The 24,602-nt window shown below is 42.5% G+C and overlaps 1 protein-coding gene across 1 annotated transcript in view; it reads left to right on the top strand.

The window, feature by feature from the left end:
- Window positions 1–24,602, top strand: part of baz (par-3 family cell polarity regulator) — a 423,470-nt gene that overhangs the window by 172,239 nt on the left and 226,629 nt on the right. The gene's annotated exons all lie outside the window — the stretch shown is intronic.

Genomic DNA, 24,602 nt, shown 5'->3' on the forward strand with positions numbered 1-24,602 from the left:
TTTACATTTTCTTCTGTTCTCTAATTATCTTGTTAAGGAGAGGCAATATCACATTAAGTAATATGACGAGAAGGGAGAGGGGAGGAATGAACATGGAAAAGGAAATGGAAAGAATATCTTACAAATTAAGAATGAAAGTCCGTGTCCTTTGGTGAAAAGAAGCTTCTTTTTGTAGTTCTGAATTTGTATAAGAAATAAATAAAATTATATATATATACTGTATATATATATATATATATATATATATATATATATATATATATATATATATATATATATATGTAATATGTGGTAGGTGGGGGCACTCACCATCCACTCACTAAATGTAGTGCTGCCCTCGGGTGTCCGCCCTTTCCTCTCCTCCATCCTTCTTTCTTTCCATCCTCTTCTGTCTTTCCTTCATTCTTTGCTCGTCCTTCTGCCTACGGGTGACTTTACACTCCCTCTTATGTCTTTGTTTCCTTCATTCTCTCCTCTCCCTTCTCCCTGTGGGTGACTCTACACTCAGTGACAACCAAATGGTTTCCTGTACACCAGGAAACCATTTACTATGCTGAGTGGTAACCATATAGGCCTAACCAAATTTTGGTGCCTGGTGGTTTAGGAGTAATTACGGCGCTCCAATCGGATTGAGCCGGTGAAGGTTTATATCCAAGGGGTGGTTGGGGTTTATTGCTCACGTAATGCCACTCAAGGATGAGTGAGACTGGTCACTTTCATCTTAAATATCAGGACAAATTTGCCTAGCCCCGGGCTTCTACACTCCTCATGTGGCAATGTAGGACTGGATGATGAATGAATTATATACCATATATATATATATATATATATATATATATAAAATTGAAATGTAAAGGTGCTGTTAAACGTGAAAAGATTAATCTACTGAAAATGCTGAGAGAGAGAGAGAGAGAGAGAGAGAGAGAGGAGGGGGGGAGTGAAAGTGCCAGGAAGGAAGTCGGGTGGATGGAATTAACATATGAGTGAAGTAAATGTATGAATAGTGGAATGAAATACCGGTTAAGCTGCAGAAGGGAAGAGAGAGGCGATGAATAGAAAGGAAGAGAGAGACGATGAATAGCAAGGAAGAGTTTGGCGATGAATAGAAAGGAGGAATATGAATAGAAAGGAAGAAAGTGGCGATGAATAGAAAGGAAGGGAGTGGTGATGAATGGAAAGGAAGAGAGAGGCGATGAATAGAAAGGAAAAGAGAAACGATGAATAGAGAGAGTGGCGATGAAAAGAAAGGAAAAGAGAAGCGATGAATAGAAAGGAAGGGAGTGGCGATGAATAGAAAGGAGGAGAAAGAGATGATGAATGAGGGAAAACGAGAGGGAAAGTTCGAGTGAGATCAGCGTTACTTTCACCGCCCTTCACTTGCCTGTTATTTCAACCCCTCCCCCCAGCACACAAAACCTGGTCTCTGGCTGCCTGACCCCCCCCCCTCCTCCCCTCCTTCTTTTCTCTCTGCAGGCCCCCCCCCCCCCCTCTCGTTTCGATTTTGTCTCCTACTGTCATGGCACACACACACTCTCTCTCTCTCTCTCTCTCTCTCTCTCTCTCTCTCTCTCTCTCTCAGCTATTTATTAATCTAGCTGCTTTATAAATTTTTCTGCTTCCCTGCTTCTAATCGCCGTGTGTATGGTTTATATTTCCAGTACATGTTGAGTCATGTTCTCCCATATATGTTTCGCACCATTGTTTTTGTACCACTTTCATATATGCCTCGTGTGTGTGTGTGTGTGTGTGTGTGTGTTGCTTTTTTACGTCCTGCTTGTAGGGTATCTTATTTTTTTCATGCCCGGAACTTTCACTTGCGTACCCTGCCGAGGGGTTCTTGTACCTGTGTGTGTGTGTGTGTGTGTGTGTGTGTGTGTATAAGCATGTGTGTCACTTAAGTATCGTGCTTTTTTTGTAACCTGTCTGATTTGTGGTTTCGTCTTTATGTCTGATTTTTCAAGCTTTCATTTTTTTTTTTTTTTATGCTGTACACAAAGTCACTTCAGTTTGCATGAACTGTTAAGAGAGTGCTTGTTGTTTAGATGATTTGGTAACCTGTTCAGTTCGTGTCACTTTCCCCGAGCTGAACTAATCGCCTTGTGTCTGGCAGAATGAAATGAAAATAACAGCATCGATCAGAAGGGCTGTTTGTATCCCCCTTAGCCCGAGGGGTCTTTTAACTGAATAAAATAAAACCTGGTGCTTGCCATTAACTCCTTTACTGTGAGGACATTTCATAATTAGTTCAGCTGTCTCCAGGCACTTTTATGGACAAATGAATAGGTTTTCAAGCTGGAAGAATTAGGTGCCGCCTTCATTGACCCCGTGGTTGCTAGAGGGTTCTCCAAAACTAAGTTAAATCGTCTGGTGGTAACAAGACTTCAGAAATTTAATACGTTATCGAACAGAAGTGATTAGTCATCATAAAATATCAAATGTTCTCGAAAAGACAGAGTTAAAAGCAAAGGGGACTGCAGGTGCTGTACAAAAATATGAGACTGGTGTTTGTCAGACGCAGTTTAAGTGTTGGCTGCGAGCCGCCATATTTATACGGTGTTATAGTGCACTTCCTGCCAGGCCGTTTGTTCCAGTCACCGGTTACCTTGAGATGTAGGTTTAGGCCAAGGGACATGTGCTCATTGGCTCTGAAGATTGTAATTTTGTAACATATCTTCTGCAACATCTGTTGTAACATCTGCACGTTACTCCATAACATCCTTTTATGCGTTGTTGATGCAAGTTATAGTGAGATTAAACCGATATAAATATCATACAAAAACTTCTGTAGTGTAATATAAGAAAAACAAACAAACAAAGGGAGAGGTGCTATGAAATCTAGTATGTCACTGAGAATACGACCCGAGTGAACTGTACAGGGCTAAAAATTGGTATTGTAACTCCCATCCATTCATGAGTAGAGAACTAGCGCTTGTATGCAGTGGCATTACTTTCTAGTACCGTAAGTCAGGCCTTTGAGTCCACCGATATAAGGGTATGTTCTCACTTAGGGTAATTGTCCGATAGTGTAGGTCGGGGTAGAATTAGATCATTCAGTTTCATTAAGTCAGTTATGCGGCATTCCGTTTTTTTTTTTTTTTTTTTTTCCCGACATTATGTAGGTGAGAATAAGAAACGGATTGTCTAGAACATAGCCTTATGAAATGGGATATTCTCCCAATTTTTAATCTGTCTACACGATTTGCGTCAGGTCAGGGCTATGCGCTGCAAAGTTTCTTTGGACTGGTGGGCGGTGGAAAAGTACTGTACCAGATATTTATAATTTCGATCATAACAGCATATGAGAATTAAACATACTAAGGCGACATGATAGCTACGAGAAGACGCAGCATAAAGGAAACAAAAATGGAGCGATAAAAAACGAGATGATAATGATGATGATTGAGGTGAGAGGGTCCGCCCATCCTTGACCTTGGGGCTCTGTATTACCCTCACCGGCTGCAGGATGGAAGGTGCGGAGGGGAGAGGTGAATTGTGATGAAGGAGAGAGGAAGGAGGGGACTGTCTGAGAATGCAAGAGAGATCTACTACTCTCTTTTGTTTCACTGTCTGGCCTTTGTATCTATCCTTCCCTCCTCGTAACTCTCAGTGGCTTTACTTTTTAAGGGGAGAGGGGGGGGGTCTGCTTGGGAATAGAGGTGGAGGAGGGATGTAGGAGAAGGTGGGGATGGCTGGAAGGGATAGGGATACTAGGGGCAGAGAAAGGAGAGTGAAGGAATAAAGATTAAGGGTAGATGATGCAGTTGGAGGGGATATTATGTGAATGAAGGAGATAGAAGAGGAGAGGGAAAGGGAGTGGAGCTGCTTGAGAAAAAGGATAAAGAGAAGAGGTGGGAGGAGGAGGGGAAAGAAAGAAAAGGTTTAGAAGAGGTTAAGGTGTGAGGGAAAGTACAATTAGAGTTAAGAATGGGCAAGAGGGAGAGATGGGATAATTACGAGGAGGTTATAGTTAGGGAGGATACGAGATGCAGGAGGGAATGAAAAGGGGGCGGGGAGGACCTGGGCCCCTATTCAAAAACGTTCCTAGGAAAGTCCTAAGAACTGCTCTCAGCTGGGACTGTGTCCTGGGAATCGATTCATAAACACTACCTAGGACGTACATGGCAATTCCTACGCAGGAATTTTCCCAAGTCCCAGACTTAGGAAAAGTGCTAACTGCAGCAATATTTTTTTTCGAAAATGCAGTTTTTGGCCAAGATAGAGAGATATATTATTTAGTAAAATACTCTAAGTCATTAAATGATTATAGAAATAATGTAGGTGGATTTCTTGATGAATGTAAGTATCTATTTTCCAGTTACATTTTCTTTTTTCTGTGGACGCTAGGCTATCGTGTATTGTAAACATACAGACGACGCGGGAGCATTCAACCTCGTTTGGCAACATATTCAGTACAGAAATGGAGACAATGGACATAATCTTCAACAGCACAACTAACATTCTTTTAAGTCCACTTTCACCGAGTATCCTAGCATCATGCACTGACCCTGGCCACTTGGCCAAACAGTTAATAATTCTGTACTTGGCATCAAAAACAACTTGTACATTAATGCTATGATACCGCTTTCTGTTCACATATTCTTCTTCAAACTCTTTTGGGGCTATTATTCTCACATGTGTCCCATCAATTGCTCCAACCACCCCAGGGAAGCCAGTAATCTCCATAAATTCGATTTTTTTCCTCTGTAGTTCTTAGGGGTCTGTGGGGAACTTCAAGAATCTACACATTATTTCACGTCTGTAGAACACATTTAATGTCTGTGAGATAACTCTGCTGACTGTAGGCTCTGAGGGTCCCAAATCATCACTGCTGCATAGTTGCATTTTACCTGTGGCCAAATATCTCAACAAAATGATCACTTTCATCTCCGGGGTAAGTGCCTGGTTCCTCTCAGATGGACTTTGCAGGACATCTCTTACCAAGTCAGTAACAAAAATAATTCCTGCACGATCCAAACGGTATCTGCTTATCAGTTCTGCATCACTTAATTCATTCAACACGTCCCTACGTGGGTGAAAACTTCTCTGCTGACGCCTCGGAGCTTGTTGTTCAGCCATTTTCAGGTCCTAGGAATATTCCTAAGTCGTAAGTCACCTCCCTGGCTACACCTAAAATCTCCGTGTCTTAGGACCAGTCCTAGGACGTGGGAGCGTTTATAAACAAGTCCTGCGACTTGGGATCAGTTCCTACGACTTGCGACTAGTTCCTAAGTCCCAGGACCTTTTATGCATACGGGCCCTGGTCATTCTTCTTGGGAGTAAGAGATGTGAAGAAGGGGGAAGGGTTGCTAAACAGTGAAGGAGTGAATGATGAGGGGAGGGAAGGGAAGGAGCCACTGAGGAATGAGGGAGTGAATTATGAGGGGAAGCGGGGGGGAGGACAGGATTGGGGTGGCTTGAGGTGATGAAGAAGGGAAGAGGGAGGGGCTGGGAGGTTTAGGGGAGAGGGGAAGGGGCATTGAGGAAAGGTGGGGTGGGAGGAGCGGATGCGATGCGGTGGAGGGTGACGAGGAGAATGACTGTGGGGGTTGGCAGAGATGGCAGATGGTACAGCTGACGGGTGGCAGGGAGGATGGAGGGCAGGCGACAGAAAAACAGAGGAATTGGAATGGAAGGCATCATTGTAAATTCTATATGCCCTTGTTGATGAACCCCTCAACAACGAGAGATTTCCCAAAGCTGGATAGCATTGCCAGGCAGTAGCAAGAAGTAAATATAAAATGTCAGGCAAGGAAGAGCTCAAATAGTGTGTTGGAGTGTAAATGTGTGTAGTTGTAAGTGAAAGCGTGGGGTGGTGGTGAAGAATGGGATAGTGTGAGGTGTAGGTTTACAAATTCAGCCCTGGGACATCGCATTGTTATTTGTTCTTGCTGTTTACCAGGCTATTATATCCAGACTGGGAGAGCGCATAGTACGGTAGTAGAATAGTTAATGAAAAATGTATCTAACCTGTCCTGCTCGAAAAGTGTATCCTGTGCTGAATAAAATCGTTTGTTGTTAGCAAGAATATATATATATATATATATATATATATATATATATATATATATATATATATATATATATATATAAAGTCATCGGATTGAGAGGTCATATGTTATGGCAGGATGGTGGGGCGTAGGAGTCAATTGATTTGATGATGGGGTTCTTCAGTTTGGCTTTGTCTTGATTTTGTTTAGAAGAGTAGGGGGGGTGGTAAGGGTGGCTATTTGGAAATGAGGAGAGAGAGAGAGAGAGAGAGAGCAGTCAATAAGATTCACGATCAAAAACACTAAACCTCTTTCCCCTCTCTTTATTTCTCTCGTTCTCCACGTGTATTGTAGAAACGTGGCACCACCGCGTCGCATTCCTCCTTGTCCAGGGTCGTGCATGACGTCACATCCGGTCACAGTCTGTTTTATCAGTCGTACAGTCAGATGTGTTGTCACTGATCGCCCTCCTCCCCTATCTGATTTTATCTTTATTAAGGGTTTTATCGTTTTTGTGGTGGTGGTGGTGGAGCTAGCGTTGTGTTGTTGTTGTAGCGATGGTATTGTTACTAAGTGGAGATGGTGGTGCTGTAGTAGTTGAGGTGATGTTGCGATATAATAGTATTGTGGTAGTAGTTTCGGTGTGACAGTAGTGGCGATGTTTTGGTGTTAGTGGTGTTAGGTGCTAGTGTTGTGTTGGTGGTGTGTCATTCTGGTGTTGGTGATGGTAGAGTACGCGCCATTGCACTAGGTAGTGTGCACTCTCCGCTCCCCTACTGAATAATCCTGAGGCGAGATTCTCGATTATATTTACGACCGATTCCCTCTCGTATCTCTGACTTATTATTGCACAAGGGCAACAAGTAGTGTTTCCACGTCGTTTTCTTAAAAAAAAAAAAATCTTAATTATAAAGAAAATCATGATATAAATTAATACGCAGTTAGGGCAAGGAAAGGAGCATGTAGAAAGTTCACGTTCCCTGTCCATCTTGCCAATACAAATCTGAGTAACGAGGGGGATTATAGTCACCTTAGGATTTTAAACCATTCGATGTCGACGGATTAGAAACAGCCTTCATTAACTCCTTTAGTGTGAGAGGTATTTCCCAAGCTGAATAAAAATGTCTGGAGATAGTAAGAGTAAAATTAGAGACATGTAATCGGAAAAAGGAAGGAAAAAAGATCTGTGTGTTTAAGTCTTGTTTTCACCTCCACGATCGTTTCGGTTTTCACCTGCATCTTCACCTGGCTTTCCAATTAGTAATCGTTTCTTATTGACATCTGCTCAGCATGTTTACGTCCACTTTCACCCTCAAGTTCATGTCACGTTGGTCAGTTTTCTTCGTCACATTCATGTCTTCACCTCCATGCTCATGTCCTTGCGACCACCTATTTTTCATCTCCATCATGCATTGTTTTCACCTGTACGTTCTTCTGGTCCCCTAATTACGTTTCTTACCTCCACCCCTCTTGACATCTGCTCGGCTCCAGGCCACTTTCTCCCCACTCAGCCAGCAGATACTAGTAGATTCACATGTGTTTTGTCTTACCTGCGGGAAAATGGAGGGGGGGGGGAGTGACTGTGTCTGGGGGGGAGGAGAAGGGCTTTCTCAAGGATGGTGGAATGGGAGTGGGTGATATAGGTAACAGATGGAGATGTAGGGAATGGATGACTCAGGTAAAGATGGGACAGTTTGTGTTTCGATTATTTTTATTATTACTTTTTTTTTTTTTTTTTTTGGTGGGGTAGGGCAGGGGTAGGGAGAAGGTGAATGTGCATGCAAGAGTGGAAAGAGGGGCTATATCAAGGCTGGTGAGGGTGGGGAGAGGGTGAATAAGTGGATGGATGTGGTGAACTTGTGGGCCTGGGAATGATTTATTTTTTATTTTATTTTATTTTATTTATTTTTTGGTTGGGGGGGGGGAGTCTGTACATGTGGAGTGGAAAGAAAGGCGCCATCAAGGCTGTAGAGGTGACGGGGAGTGGATGTGTCTGGTAAATATTGGATAGTTACAGTAAAGACTGGGTGTTTTTTGAGGGTTAGGGGGAAGATGATAGTGTACGGTGCGTGTGGGAGTGGAAAAAGGAACTCTCTCAAGGCTGCGGTGGTGTGGGGAGAAGGTGGATGAGTGAATGAATGTGGATCTGATGGTTTGTGTGTGGATGTGGTAATTATTTTGATTATTTATTTTGGGAGGAAGGGGTGATTATGCATGTAGGAGTGGAAAGAAGGACTCTCTCTCAAGGCTGGTTGAGGTGGGGGTGTGGTAGGATAAGGAGTGGGTGGAAGAAGTGAAAATTGGGTGGATTTTTTAATGAATCAGGTAAAGAGGAGGTGGTTTTGTAGAACTGTGTGGAAAAAGATTGAGTGGATGAAAATTTTTGGTGTTGAGACTTAGTGGTTGTGTACTAAATGAACTAAACGTTGGATGGTGTGTGAGTGGATATGGTAAAGAGGGGGGTGCGGGAAAAGGACTTGTGGGGGTGGGGGTGGGGTTGTTTATTTATTGGTGGAGGTACGTGGATATTTGAGCGGATGAGTCAGATACCGGATGAGAGGTGGATGAAGTAGATACTGGGTGCTTTGCGTGTTGGTAATTCAGAAATTGTGATGTTGTGGATGGATGTCGTCAATAAAATATAACTTATAGGTGGATGAAGCAGCGTGTATTAACCCTTACAACCGAGGACGTCATTTTTTATTACATTCCTGCTGCTAACATGCGATATTACTCACACTTAGAGCACCCGAGTATAGAATGGGCTAATGAAGGCAGTCTTCTAGTTCGGATAGTCTCTCTTAAGGTGGATAAAACCACCTGGATACCATGAATGAAATTTAAGATCCGCTTTATTTGTGTGTGTGTGTGTGTGTGTGTGTGTGTGTGTGTGTGTGTGTGTGCACGAGTGGATAGAGATGAAGGTGGATTGTGTTCAGTGTGGTGAGATTTATGGCAAGCGTAACTAACAAGCTTGAAAAGTAACTTGGGTTTTGAGTTTTCTCTCATTCTTTACTTCTGTCTCCTTATTTTGCCGTGCGAAGAATTTTCTGCAACATTGCTCAGTTTTCAGCGTCCCCAAAGTTTCAGCATCTTACTTTTTTTTTTCCGCCGTCCAGTAGTTTTTGCAGCATTTTTCGATTTCTCTGCAGCACTGTCCAGCTTTCTGCACGTTATCCAGTCTTTGGCAGTATTTTGTAGCATTTTACAGTGTGTTCTCAAGTCTTCAACAATGTTTTCCTGTTTTTTGCTCCATTTTTATGCAGTCCGGCAATATTTTCTTGTTTTCTGCAGTATTTTGTCCGCCCTTTGACGGCGTTTTCCTATTTTATGCAACATCTCCAACGTACTGGGGCGTTTACAAAGTTTACATTTTCCAGTTACTGCAACTATCTCGTTTTCTGTAACGTACTATTCTTCTGCAAATTTCGAAGTTCTTACAGTATTCACTATTTCTTAAATATTCCTAAACTTTCTGCAAGTCCTAATTTTCTTCAACAGTCCCGTTTTTTACAAGGAGGGAGGCGTCCTTGCATTGTACAGCCTTCAGTGGGCTTCCTGTGGTCACCCCTGTCTGCTTCCTCCACTCACAGCCACACCTCAGCAACCTCCGCACTCGCACATACGCAGCATTCTTACTTACTGCAACATCCTCACTAACAGGAACACATACGCGGCATTCTTACCAAAAGCAACATCTTCACAAACAAGAACACATACGCTACATTATCCCCAGCCACAACATCCTCATTCACAGGAACACGTTTGTTTCGTTCCCACTTGCAGCACCATCCTCACTTACAGAAATGCTTTAGTAACACGCAACCGCATTCATAACTACGTCTCTCACAGCAAAACAATAGCAACGTCATGATTCATAGCATCGTCCTCATTCACAGGAACGTATTGGTAACAACGCTACTCACAACTACATCTCTCAGAGCAACACAATAGTAGCATTGTATTTCACAGCAGCATCGTCACTCATAACCAAAACAATAGTTCAACAACATTCTAATTAACGGCAACATTTTAATAACACACTCACGGTGGTACTGTTCCAGTATGTCACTCTATGGCCGTACGCTTAAATCCAGTCAGGTGGCCACACACAGGTCGCCAATTCCTCTGTCATTTGGCTACCCTTACTCCAGCCCACACCCCGCTCTCTCATATGTCATCCCATTCCATCCCTTCATGTGCATAAGAAAATCTAGCAAATAACCATCCCGGCAACTGATTAGAAGCCCCTTTATCGTCATTCTGCTTCACAGCAGCATTCTCATTCACGGCAACACTTATGTAACATACGCACTCAGAGCAGTACTATAGCAATACCCATACTTATAGCAGTGCTCTAGCAGCTAACACTCTCAGGAGCCCAGCTAACAACACATCTCGCAACTTCGGCAGTGAGTTGGTTAGGGCAGTCCTCTTTTGCGTCACGAATTGCATTCCTATTCATTAAGTAGAATTAAAGGAAAATTAATAAAAAAAAAGTATATATGAACACCAAAACTCTTGTACCGTACTTCACAAAGTACGAAGATGAGTTTTCCCGAGCGGGCGGCCATGTTGTGACGTCACTTGGTGTTATTGTTTGGTGGGAGGGAAACTGGGCGCGTCTGGTCGGAAGATTCATTGCCTCATTCAGGTTTTAACTCAGGTTGTGTGTGTTTACCCAAACCTTTCCGAACACCGGATTTTTGTCAGAGGTGGAATATGTAACACGGTTTGCAGTGTCGTGTCAGGTGGATCCGCTTTACGTTTGTCTTGTCCTAACGTTGTGGTTGTTTACAAGTGGATGAATAATAGGAGTGGAGGAAGAATAGAAGATAAGGTCTGTAGTGAACCTGCCGCGGGGACCCTGGTTGCGGTGGAGGAGGAGGAGCCCTGAAGGAAGAGAAGGAATTAGTGGTGAAGTGTGGTGGAAGAGAAACTGTGGTGAAAAAGTGTGGAGAATAAGGAGCTGTGGTAGATGAGTGTTGGCAAGGAAAAAAAAACTATGGAGAAGGAAATGTGAGAAAGAGCCTGCGGATCATTTAGCTTGAGAGTGTGTGGTGGTGGAAAAACTTGGAGCAGGAGAGGGGTGAGCGTGTTGTGTCACCATGCGTTCTCGTAGCCGCAGTGTTGCCGCCCCTGCTCCCCCCTACACCTCCGGCTCTTCCACCTCCCGAAGCCTCCTGAACCTTCCAGGAGAGCTCAAGCTACACTATCCGGAGGTGTTGAGCGTGGCGGAGAAACTCACAAGGCTGTTCTCACGCTCACATTCTTACAACGTGTACAAGCACCATAAGACGCTCTCCATAGCCGACTCTCAGGTAAGGTGGAGGCAAAGCATGGACCATTACAAATTTTACTGCAGGGGTCGTAAGTGAACAAGAAAAAGTAAGTCAGTATGTCAGGAAGGTAACTTTATACAATAAACTTTGTGTGTGTGTGTGTGTGTGTGTGTGTGTGTGTGTGTGTGTGTATGTGTGTGTAAGGCTCCGATGAGGGAAATGCTATCGGTAGTAACAGATTTGTGACGAAAAACGATGAAAACAAAATTTTGAATGTATTTTGTTGTTGAAGGGAAGTATTAAGAGAGAATGTCTTAATCCTGTTGATGATAATCATTATCATAATATTGATGATTCATAAAAATACCGCAGTTTAATAATTGAACAAAATACCATAGTTTAAACAGCAGAATATTAAATCAATTGTAAAAGCGCGGTGAATGGATGCATACTTTAGTAATGCTAGATAGGCTGCCAAAAGAAGAGAGCTATCATTATGTAAAGTTCTGATTAAGGGAATGAATTAAATGATGGTCATAATGTGCAGGTGAAGCACAGTATCTGTTTATAGTCAAAGTATCAGGCATTTTCTGTGGTTATGATTACACACCTGGTTGATGTAAAAATGTGTAAGTATAATAAGTGTGTGTTCAGATAAATGCACCAAGACAATTTGAGAGAGAGAGAGAGGGGGAGGGGTCACAAAATCCGAGTATGTGTGTGAATTGTGGTGTGCGTTACGGTATATCGAGGTAGGTAGGGGCGAGTGAGGGTGTTGGTCGGTGGGCGTGGCGTAGTTGTGGATACATATGGCCATCTGCTTTAGCCACACCCACACCACTCTCACCTCTCTCACTTCCTGCTGGCCCCGAATTGTCGTCATATCACAGTACAAACTCCATTATGTTACTCACTTACATCTCTCACACTTACTCTGTTGCTAAATCAGTCCTTGCACTCACTTCATTCACATACTCTCCTCGCTGGCCACGCACTGTCGCGAAATCATTCATCAGTACCAGCTTCAGCAAGTTTTACACGTACTTCCAGTTATCAAGCCTTTTAACTCCTTCGACCTGGAGAGGTCATTGTTATTAAAATTTTGTTGCCATCAGATTGTATATTTTTCAGCGCCCTAGTGGTGACACGGGTAAAGAAAGCTGTATGTACTACCCCTTGATGTTTATAAAGTCTCCAAGGTTTAACAATGTAATAGAATCCATTGGAGATAAAAAGACACAATGGAAGGTTAACATTTCCTACTCCGCATTTCCTCCAGTTTTCAAAGTCACACTTTTCCACCCCTCCTGTAAATCACATTGGCTGTGCACTTATAGTTTTGTCACATTTTTTTCTTCATTTTGTCCCGCCTTTCACATTTCCAGTTTCCGCTCCTCATTCAGTATATATTTTCGACCTTACGCACTTTTTCTTCACACTTTCAATCAATAATTTTTCACAGTTAGTCTTTTCATTTAGACTACTTCGCATACCCGTTAAGTCCAATTCTCATTTTATTCATTTTCACATTTAACCATTCACATTTTCATTTTGCACCATACTGTATAACTTTATTGAGCTACTTGGCATTTCATTCCAGCCTTTACCAACTCCACTTCATATTCCTCTCAGTTGATGTAGCCTCAGATTCCCTCCTTCACTATTCACCCTTTTGCATATCCTTCCATTTATCAACTACGCTTTCATAAACTTTGCATAGCCGTTCACATTTCCACTTCTCTTCTTATCCACTTTTCCCAGTAATTCTTTTTTCGTCCAGTTTTCTCGGCTATTCAAAACTTTACTTATCGTAAAATTCGAGTGTCCCAGACTTTTTTTTTTTTTTTTACCCGTTCCTTCTCTTTATTTTGCTGTATTTACTTATCCGTTCTTCTTTTTTCTTTATTTGCTTACCAGAAGTTCGTCCTCGTTATTTTGATTTATTTGGTTAACTATTCTCCCTCTTTATTTTTCTTTATTTGCTTACCCGTTCTTCTTCATGTTTATTATTTATTTTTATCTGTTCATCCTCTATTTTTCTTTATTTGCTTACCTGTTCTTCTTCTTAATTTTGCTTTATTTTGCTTATCCGTTCTTCCTGTTTTTCTATATTGCTTACCCATTTTTCCTCTATTTTTTTGCATACCCGTTCTTCCTCTATTTTTCTTTATTTGCTCACCCGCTCTTCCTATTCATGTTTCTTTTTTCTTATCCGTTCTTCCTGTTTATTTTTCTTACCCACTCTTCCTGTTTTTCTTGTCCGTTCTTCCTCTTTTTCTTTTTTTATCCGCTCCTCCTGTTCATTTTTCTTTCTTTTAAGTACTTTAATTTTCTTATTCGTTCTTCCTGTTCTTGTTTTCCTTATTCTTTCGTCCTGTTCTTATTTTTCTTACCCGTTCTTCATGTTTAGCTACCTCCTGTTTACATCACCTGTTAATTATTCCCACCCCCTCACATACCCTCACGTGTGTACCGTCTCTCATTGCCTCCATATTACATAACCTTTCACATTTCCGCCGGTGTTGCACGACCCTTTGCGAGTCCGCCATTCTCTCTCTCTCTCTCTCTCTCTCTCTCTCTCTCTCTCTCTCTCTCTCTCCACCGTCTTGCATGCTCTTCCACCAGTCCCATTGTTCTCTCTCTCTCTCTCTCTCTCTCTCTCTCTCACACACACACACACACACACACACACACACACACACACACACACACACAGAGTTATGTCGTCACAGTCCATGATGCAATCGCCTTGACCTTCCCTCTGGCTTGTTGACCCCTGAAAATACATTAGTTCAGTTTCCCACATTACCTAGAAAAAGAAAAAATATATATAAGTTGGTGATTGTTTTGTTATACAGTATCTTGTTCTCCTTGCATTCCTTACACAAAAGTGGTTCACCCTTGCATAGGTTGTGAGAGAGAGAGAGAGAGAGAAGGGGGAAAGGAGCAGGAGAATGAGTAGGATTAATACTTAGCGACTGCACGAATGGGTCATTACTCATTATTTGCTAAGTTCCAGTCTCCTTGAATATGGCATGCAACAATCGAATTTATATTCAGGTCTCCAGTGGGGGAGAAGAGGATAGAAGGGGAGAGAGGCGGAGGGGATTTTAAGGGGGGATTAGCGAGGGGAGGTAAGTGCAGGACAGGTCCCATATTTACCAGTCTTCTTGAGCCAAGTTTTGTATATGAGATTCTTCCACTCATTCAGCTACCAAACACTTTACAACTAGGGTGAATATTGAAGTGAGGAATACGAAAGCAAAACGATTCCTGGTAAAAGAAACATCTAGGTGACGAGTTTATTTTGCAAGTTTGTAAAGATCCTTGATAAATGTTGGAACCCTAGGAGGTCCCGGGAGACCCACACGCGCGTCAGTCTGTGTCCAACCACCGAAGTGAGGGGATGTCGATGCTGCTCCTCGGAAGGGTACGCGTTCCACGCCCATTTTAGTGCCCCACGATTCTATAACTGCGTTGCCTCTTAGCGAGTGGTGTCAGGACAAGGCTTGATATTAATCCAGGTGAATGTTGGAAGAAGAGAGGCAAGGTGTTTGTTGCTGTGTGAGGTGATAATGTGACGACCAGCACGTCAAAACACATCCAGCCAGCCGCCATTGATGCTGGAATGTTGTGACGAGGGACTTAATATTATGGTAGTGGTGGTGGCCTGATTGGAATAACACCAGTGGCCATCACACTGTCTTCCCGTTGATTTAGTGCCGTATTATACTGTCTCTGCCGCTTCTTGTTATGTATATATCGGAGTGAGGCTTGCTATAGTGGTGAATGTGGAGAAGAAAAGGGCGGATGTTAAGTGATGGGAGATGGAATCGCAAAATCATGAGGAGCTCGAACGTCTCTTGAATCGCTAAAGAGGATGGTCGGACCTATCGAGAATATTTAAATCGCTGCTAGTATTCCGCTGAAATTTGGACTAGATCGATAAAGATCATCATGTTAGAAAATATTCGTAATAGCCTATAGATCCAATGCTAAAGGCGCGGTTGACATCCTGAAGTATAGTGATATGTAATGACAACCCCTAACACACCAAACACCCAGTAATTGCTGCTGAAGAGTCATTAAGGGAGTTTTTGGAAGAATTATACGTACAGAATGGAAAAAGTGATCATCATAATTAAAGAGGGGGGCCAGCTCGGACCGAAAGTGTTCTGTATCCCAGATATTTTTTAAAAATCAAATGTGGGTATAATTTGAACAATCCACGGCACTGTGATATCAAGACACATTAGGGACTTGGGGCATAAGTGGCCTGAAATGAAAGTCCATCATTCTATCCTCCCTCCATCTGGAACTTGTATGTGTGTGTGTGTGTGTGTGTGTGTGTGTGTGTGTGTGTGTGTGTGGCGAAGTGTCCAGAAAAAATTAACTTCTTGAATCAGATGATATTATGTTCTGTTGGTATATTCTTCGTATCTCCAGACAGTGTTATTTATTTTAGGGGATACGGACGATCATAAGAAAAAATACATAGTACGGTAAGTCAGGGCGGCTGGCCAGTGCTACGGCTTTTGTAAGAAAGGAACTAGGCTGCAGGAATAAGATATCGAAGAAGAATCCGTACGTAGTGCACGAGTCAGTGAAAACCATCTCCGACCCCTGACCCCCTCCCCCCAGCTCGAAAAATGTCTGCTTAAAGTCGTCTGGGGTAACAAAAGTACAGCGCAAAAATATGACCTTGTGTTGAAGGGGTTAAATGTTGTTGCCGGTGCAATTGCAAGGGATTGAAGTGCATCCAGCGCCGAGGAATAATTTTGCGGATGTTGGCAGTGGGCGCCGTGAAGCATGACGAGCAGGAAATGTCTGTGGGGAGGAGATGGAGTTGGGATATTAGTGTCCTTAGGCGTCCTTGCTGCCCCTCCCACCGCCTGCCTCACCTTCACCTCCCCTTGCCTCCCCCCTCCCTTTCCCTCGGCTCTCCATCTCCCCTCAACCTTCGCTCAGCCACATTCCCCAGTGTACACTACCTCCCTTCTTAGTCCCTCTCTATTCCTTCTCTCACTTTCCATCTCTTTCTTCTTGCCATCACCTTTACGTCTCCCTCGCCTTCACAAACCCTTGCCTCGCCCTTCCACTCCCCCGTCTCCTCCCTCCAGCACCTCCCCCCTTCTCACTTTCCAACTCTCCCTCTCCCCCTCCCCTTCTCTTCCTTTGCATTCTCCTCACCTTCACCTCCTGTTGCCCCCTCTTTTCCTTCCCCTTGCCACATCCACCCCCACTAGGCCACCTCACTTTCTATCTCCCCCCCCCCTTTGTTCTCCATGCACCTCCCTTCTGTGCATCATCTTCACTTCCCCTTTCCTTCTGCTACATCCTCACCTTTGTTTCTTCTGCACTTCGCATTCTTCACACATCTCCCTCTCCCCTGACTACTCTCTCTCTCTCTCTCTCTCTCTCCCTCCCTCTCTCTCTCTCTGTCTCCTTTTGTTCCTTGTTCACCTCCCCCATTTGTATCCTTGTCCTCACCTCCACCTTCCCTTGCTTCTCCTCTCCCTCCTTCCCACTTTTCCTTTCTTCTTCTTTCCTCTAGTTTTCCATCCCTACTTCCTTTGTGCTCCTTCTGCAGCTTCTGTTCACCTTCTCTTCGTTTGCACCCCCTACACATCTTCTCCCACCTTGCACTGCTCACTTTTATTTCCCTCTGGCCCTTGCATCAGTGGAGCTGCTTTTTGTTGTGCTATCTTTTATACTTCCACATCTTTTTCTCTTCCTCTTCTTTCTCTCCACCCACCCCCCCAACTACACCTCTACTTCCATCCATTTTCCCACTTCTGTACACCTTGCCATCCCTCAGCACCTTTCCCTCTTCCTTTCCCACTCCAGCTTCCCATCTCGCTACATATCTCCCCCCTCCCCCCCTCTTTTCTCTACACCTCCCAGTCTCCTTGCCTTCTCTCCATGCACTTCCAGTCCATTCCCCCTCCCCTCTGCACATCCCTCCCTCTGCCCCTTGTCATTACCCACAAGAGTCAGACTAAGGCATGACATCATAGTTAATGCCGAAAATGATAATTGCTCAAAGAGGAAAGTTCGGCAGGTATTTCCCCTGGGACCATTGTCACACAGTCTTGTTGAAGGCTTGAGGTAATAGCTTTGCCCTTTTTTATTGAGGGCTTACGACTGTTGGTTGGAGATGAAGGTAGTGTGTGTGTGTGTGTGTGTGTGTGTGTGTGTGTGTGTGTGTGTGTGTGTGTGTGTGTGGATGATGTGGCAACAGAGCATCATGCAACAAGAACGTTGACCTCCACATGCACACGCCCCCATTCTCCTCCCAGACCCCATCTTCCCCGCCCGCAGCCCATTCCCTGGACAGCCACCACGCCAATTTTGTCTCGGCCTTGTCTACGGCAGTGTGTGGTCACCATTCTTTACCGTGGATATGAGTTCACCACTCTGTGTATGTGGGTACATGTCAGTTCTGCTCATGTCCATGAAGTTGAAGCATTAGTTCGATGTCGCTCAGTCAAAATCAACTTGTCGAACGTTTGCCATAATAAATGGGCACGACTGACTAGTCATAGGAATTAAACAGTCTTGGATATTATTACAGTAATTTGGGATAGATGTTTAGGTAAGTTACTGAATAACATCAGTTTCCATATTTATATGGGAGAGAATACATATGAAGTACTCATTTTACGTACAGTACTACTATCTAGCAGTCGGAAAATACGATACACAACAGTAGTGTCCGCAATTTTGTTTTCAGGACTGTATAGTCAACAGTATTGTTAGTGTTCATTTCCTTGGTTTTAATTACCCAATGCAATAAGGAACCTAAATTCGCTTTAATTCTTGTAGTACGGTATCGTTTTGTATACAGGTAGTAGTAGGTATCTAGTAAGAAAAAATTACACCGTAGTTCAGAACTTATTTCCACTGAACGTTCACTAGTTCTTGTAGTCGGGGACAAATTCTGCTACTGTTCCACGGGGTCTGATTCAGTTTCCATCTTGACGCACGATGTAAAAGGAAATCATCATTGGGCAGAGAAACATACCAGCCATGGGCGTCCAGAGTTGGGGGGGGGGGGCAGTTCCCCCCCCTTGGAATTCGACGGCTTCAGTTCTTGTTCAAGGATGATTGAGTGATTTGAGTTGATTCATATATTGTCACTGTGCATTTGATGTACAGGTAAGTCATGAAATTCATGTAAGTATATGTCTATGCCTATTTGGAGTGTGTGTATTTTGATATAACCGCACATATAGCCTATGTATAATTTCTTTTATTTTGCCCCCCCTTACAAAAAATCCTGCGGACGCCCCTGATACCAGCCTCTCGCAACGCAGGTAGCACAAAGCAGTGAGAAGTAGAAGTGACAGAATATTAATTTTGATGAACTAATGTCCCCGAACGGTACCGTATATCAGCGGAGAGTACAGAGGAAGTTCCAGTAATGTAACAGTTCCGGATTCTTGTCGACCCTCCTCATGATTACCTGACTGTGTATGTGGTGGTGAGAGGGACCGCGTGACCGTCGGTTCTTACCCTGACTCGGCACTCTCGTCTCGTTTTCCTTCCTGTAAAAAGAGATCAGAGTTACGATTGGGAACTGATGTTTAGTGTGGTGGTAGATTTGGCCCTCGGGTTCTCGGCGGCGGCCCCCCCCCCCCCCCCCCGCATGATTGCCTGTTTAATGAAGAAAGAAACCATGGATGAAATAATTGGTTTTGACCTTGACCCGGCACTTTTTTTTGTCCTTGTCCTTGCTGCAAACAGATCAGAATTACATCTATGTGGTGGCTGTATGTTCGTGAATCTAGACGTTGGATCTCTGCGTCCCGCCTGACATGATTGCCTGGCTACTTGTGAGGTGGTGAAAGGGGCCGTGAACGGTCAGAGTCGTAGGTATAAATTTGTTTTTCCCATGTCCATTTCATCCAGCAGTGCAGTTAGGGGACTAGGACGTAACATCGACAGTCAAGGATAATCTCTGGTAACGGTGTGAGAACGAAAGTTGATTGGCTGCCTTAATGGCAATTTTGTAGTCGATAGGCATTAATCTCCTCCTCCTCCTCCTCCTCCATCATTATCATCTTTATGTCTGTGCTTGCGATGCGTGGCTGCTTTGTGTGTGTGTGTGTGTGTGAGAGAGAGAGAGAGAGAGAGAGAGAGAGAGAGAGAGAGGGACCGTGAATGTGATCATGGGTGTTTACCTTGGCTTGTGCTCATAATTGTCTGGAATCTCTCTTGTGTAGCCCATGGTCAGTGAAACCTGTCATCATACGAACTGCTCAGAGGACGAAACAAAGCCAGAGTAAGAGGATGGACATTTTTTTTTTTATTAAGTATATGCATTTTTATCTGTTATAATCATAGGCTACTGTTGATAGTCATTGATCAAGCACCATTGTGTGTGGACGTTTTTTTTTTATACACTGAGTTCTTGAAATGCTTTATGGGTTGACATTGAGGTTGAAGGTTTGGGAAATCGATCAGATCGGCGCCGATTGTAATAATGTTACATGATAGACGCTGTTGCAGGTGTAAACACTCTGAACATCATGAAAGGTGGTATTGTCCAACTCTCCATAACTTGAATTGTTTAGAAACAGTTAACTCTCCAGACTCCATGAAAGCATGTAGTAAACAACTCTCCACAACTTGGCTTATTGAGAGTTATCTTTTGATGTGTAAGTCGAGCGTCGTTGTACCAAGGACTGAGAATTATGAACACATTTATGATCAACTCATTCTTGTAACTCACATTTGTTACTGGAGGAAGAACGAGGACAGACGGGTGCTGATTCTTCCTAGGTCTAGTTTTTCCTTTACCTAAAATTCACCTGCGTTACGAGTGGGAGTTAAATGCATGTTTGTGCATGCATGTCAGCCGAAGTCGTAGATTTAACATACTTACGATCTAGTCCCCCGTAACACAGCTTTATGTTTTAAGGTAGGACAAGGAAGAGGGAGAGCTTAATTTTCCCTGTCTCTTGCCTTTCCTGTAAAAATACGTCTTGAATTACGAGAGGGAGTTGATCACAGTTTCGTATGTGAATTTGGGCCAAGGTCTGTTGGGCGATTACCAGCTGGCCAGTGTGTGTGTGGCTTAGTGGGAGGAACGTTGTATTATGCACCTTTATCTGTCTTCTGAACACAACAGCCTGTGGTGAGTGGTTAACTTGCGACGAAAGTACTCGCCATCAAAAAGAGGATGTTGCATGAAATATTTTTGTAGTAGCAGTACGAGGTGCACGCAACTACGTGTTATGAGATACTCTCGGACGTTCGAGGAGGTATGAGAAATATAGAAGGCAGGACACAGTTCTGGCAGGGAATTATTGGCAAACTTTTGCTCATGATGACACGGTTCCTCCAGGATTTAGACAAGTTGCTAATTAATAATGTCCACTCCTGCAACATTGAGTATAGAGCAAATAGGTAGAGGTTCTTTTGTGTAGCCTAGACCATAGTATGACCATAATACACCAGCACTATATAGGCCTGATGTTGGAGGTGCGCACACATTTGTCCGTGGTTGTAATACATCAACGATTTCACCACTTCACCCGAGGATGTACTTTATAATTTAATTTTATCTGCAGACGGTTAAATTAATGTTAGTAAAGACTTTTCGGACAAGGGAAAGGTTAAATAGCCTGCGAGGTAACCATTAACCCATTCATAACAAGAGATTCTTGTTAAGTTGATGGTCTGATTATATATATATATATATATATATATATATATATATATATATATATATATATATATATAAATATATAGTGTGTGTGTGTGTGTCACGGAACTGAAAGTGTTAAACACGAGACTGTCATAGGACTTCTCCAAGTTGATATCGCAACAGACCGTGGAGCGCAGCCATCCGTGTTAATGATTAATCAGGGTCCATAATGAACCTTGTTGATAATAAGGCGGTGATCATTGTGGAGCTTACGGTACCCAGTACGGGGGCTCTTTGTGTGCTCCCCCAATAGCTTTGTAAGAGATGAAATTTGTCATGTGCATTTAGGTAAATACAAGGTGGGGATGCTTGCAGGAGGGGTGGACACTAATACCAAAGATGTAGCCTGTTGGTTAACTTCAGTTACGGTGCTAAACACGCAGGCTCCCCTGGCTCTTTCTTAGCTAAATAGAATCGCCTGCCGTTAACTAGACTGGAATACTGGCTTTGTCCTGACCGTGAATGTTAATCAAACCGATTAGCACTGAGGCTCCGGTACTCACTTTTAAGGCGAATAAAATGATTTAGGGTTAACTGCAATAGAATACTAGAGTTGTGCCGACCTTGAAAAAGTGAATGGTAGCCGTAACTGCATTCAGGCTTCAGCTGCATTTGTCTGCCAGTTATTGGAATAGAACAGTTGAGCTGTCGCGATCACGAGAGGATTAGGCAGAGTAGTGACGTAAGGATGGACTGAAATGAATAAGAGGGTGCAACAAGAGAGGGTGAAATGCTGCAAGTGAGAGACATTGAGGACAGTAGCAGGAAACAGACATGATGAGAATGGGAACTAAAAGGCATCACATGAGTATGCTGCAGTAGATCATTATTTACCTGATGGAACTGGGTCACAGCTTGCATACAGAATCATGGTTACATGAAATTAATGGAGTAAAATTAGTACGAATGTGTCTCTCTAGTTACTTGTTAACTCGATCTTAAAGCGTGACTAGATGTAGCCATCTGTAATATGAAGGCATTAGATATTTTCGGGAGGTTAAAAAAAAAAAAAAAGGCACAAACTCTGCCAACATGATATAATTTTTTCATCATTACATACCGTTTCATCGCCCTCCTAACCACGCCATTTTTCCTAACCTTGGCACCTTTCTAATCGTATCACCTGTTGTATACGGTTCCCTCTCACCCCTCAGAAGCAGGCCATGTTCCCTGGTTGTTAACCTCGAGTGTTTCACAGTGCAGAGTAAAATCTTCTGGCATTAGCTGTAGTAATTTAGATGTCATCCTGCATTTTTTTTTTTTTTTGTCAGTTGTGTGAATAACGCTTTCAGTCCGATGATGCATTTTTTTTTTATAATAAGTTTAACTCGGGGAAAACAGCTAACGGTAACCTACATTAAACATTCTTCACCAAGAATGGTTTTCCCAAAGCTAAACATAGTCGTCTTGTGCTGGGAAGATGAAAAAGAAAAAGACATCCTTAAACTGAAGGATTTAATTATGCCTAAATGCATCATCAGGTCTGAGGATAGCCCAGTTGGATGAAGCAGTATTGTGGTAGGTGGAATAAATGTGTAATGTACAGTATATGAACTGTGTACTGTGAAATCACCAGTATAAGGATTAAATTATATAATTTACGCTTTTTCTAGTGATCGATGTTTAGGATGTGGGGTAAATGGGTACAGCAGAACCATTTAGAATTTAGGAGACTGTCCAACCCGTTTCACTGCTAATTTACTGATGATGTTTTCTTGCGAATTTGTAAAAGCTGTTTATAATTGAAGTATGAGTGAGTAGCCTACCGTATTAAAAAGTTTCACTGCCTGTAAAGTGAGGAATACTAGATGCAAGTTAAGGGGGGGGGGAAATACAGTTACCAACTAAAATAAGAATATTTTTGTTTTATCTGAGTTCAGTTTTACCGTAGAATTTGAAAACATTTAATTCCATGGACCTCTACGAGAAAACATTGCCCTCGTAGCCCCTGTGTGTTGTGTACGCTAATATTAGCGATTTGATGGTTCCATCCTTGTAAGGTTTGTCAGATAGTGTCTTGGGTATATCAGCCACTTAATCGTTTAATTAGTATTATTTTGATAATTTAATGGAAAAAGTTTCTCTTGTTAAAACGAAGTTCGTCCGAAGCCATGACCATTACAGTACGGATGTTGATAAGGTCTAGGATGCGCTTAATATTCATAAAATTACAATTTGCGTTTGACTTTCCTCTGTAAATAATATTTTTTAACACCAGGCAAGTACCAGCGTCCACACCTGAAGTTATTTTACAAAGGTGTTTTTTTTTTTTTTTTTAATTTTAAAACTAGGCGTTTCATTTCACTGGAACTGTAGCACAATTTTGTTCATTCCTTAACACCATGAAGTCTTACCAAAGCTGACCAAAATAATTTAAAATTATACAATACCTTTTATTATATTATACCATGTTCTGTGTATCAAGGAGATGAAGAGACCGAGAAATTGTGGTACAGTAAACAGTACATTTGGATTTTTTTTTTTTTTTAATGCATCCATTTTTTTTTTCTCATATTCCTGGATTGTTACATTAGAGTTTGTTAGGTTATAACAAAGAGAGGTAAATGTATGCTTTAAACAGCAGAAAGACCTTACCAGTATAATTCACATTCCTTTTTTTTTTTTTTTTTTTTTTTTTTTTTTTTTTTGCGAATGATGTTTTCCTGCTTAATCCCCCCCCCCCCATTATTATCATAACGTTTCCTAAGTTGTACCTATGATTTTGATGTAATGGAAGAAACTTATTTAAAAGTGGGTTTCGTTTCCTGTTTCTCAACTGGAGGTTAGGTTAGGTTGTGTTCTACTCCAGACATGTTTATAAGACAGGAGCCAAGCCTAACAGGATCTCTTCTAACAAACCGTGAAAGCCTCATCTTTTGGTCCTTACCTGTCCTAATGTAACACAGAAACCAGTAAGGTACTCATACAGTTGTCATGCTGACAATTTCTTACCGTAGAAAGGCAAAGATAAACATTGCATTGTGGAAGGAAAGCATGCCTTTACAGAGCACCCTCTTATATAACTTTACAGTTTAATTGATTATCCAGAGTAAGATCTAGAATCCTGCACTGGTAATACCGTACTTAGAAGGAGATAATAAAGAATACTAATTATTATAATCGCTAGTAGTCATACTGAATTTCCATTAGTATAATTCTGGTTCATCAGAAGCAGTGATAAGAAATAGGGAAGTGAGCATGGAAGTAAAAAAGTCACTGCATGTTAGTACCCTGTACTGTATTGTGATACCAACTGTATATATGGAAGTGAAGCTTGGACCTTGTTGGAAGGACTCAAGTCAAGAGTGAGAGCAGCAGAAATGAGTTATTTGAGAGGAGCATGTGGAGTTACCATACATGGAGAGACAGACTGATGAATGAGGAAGTGAAAGAGCGTTGTGGTGTGGATAAGGATGTGATAGAAAGTGTTAGGAGAAATACATTGTGGTGGTTTGGCCATTTGGAGAGGATGGTGAATGAGAGACTAACAAGAAGAGTGTATGTGAGTGAGGTGGAGGGAGGGGGAGGCTGAGGATGAGATGGAGAGATGGAATGGAAAGGTATATGAGAGAGGAGGGTGTGAGCTGGGGATAGGGCAGTGAAATGGCAGGGGACAGGGTG

This window comes from Coenobita brevimanus, chromosome 97 (genome assembly GCF_032717465.1).
Source record: "Coenobita brevimanus isolate Jiangsu-jjx chromosome 97, ASM3271746v2, whole genome shotgun sequence".
Taxonomy (NCBI): domain Eukaryota; kingdom Metazoa; phylum Arthropoda; class Malacostraca; order Decapoda; family Coenobitidae; genus Coenobita; species Coenobita brevimanus.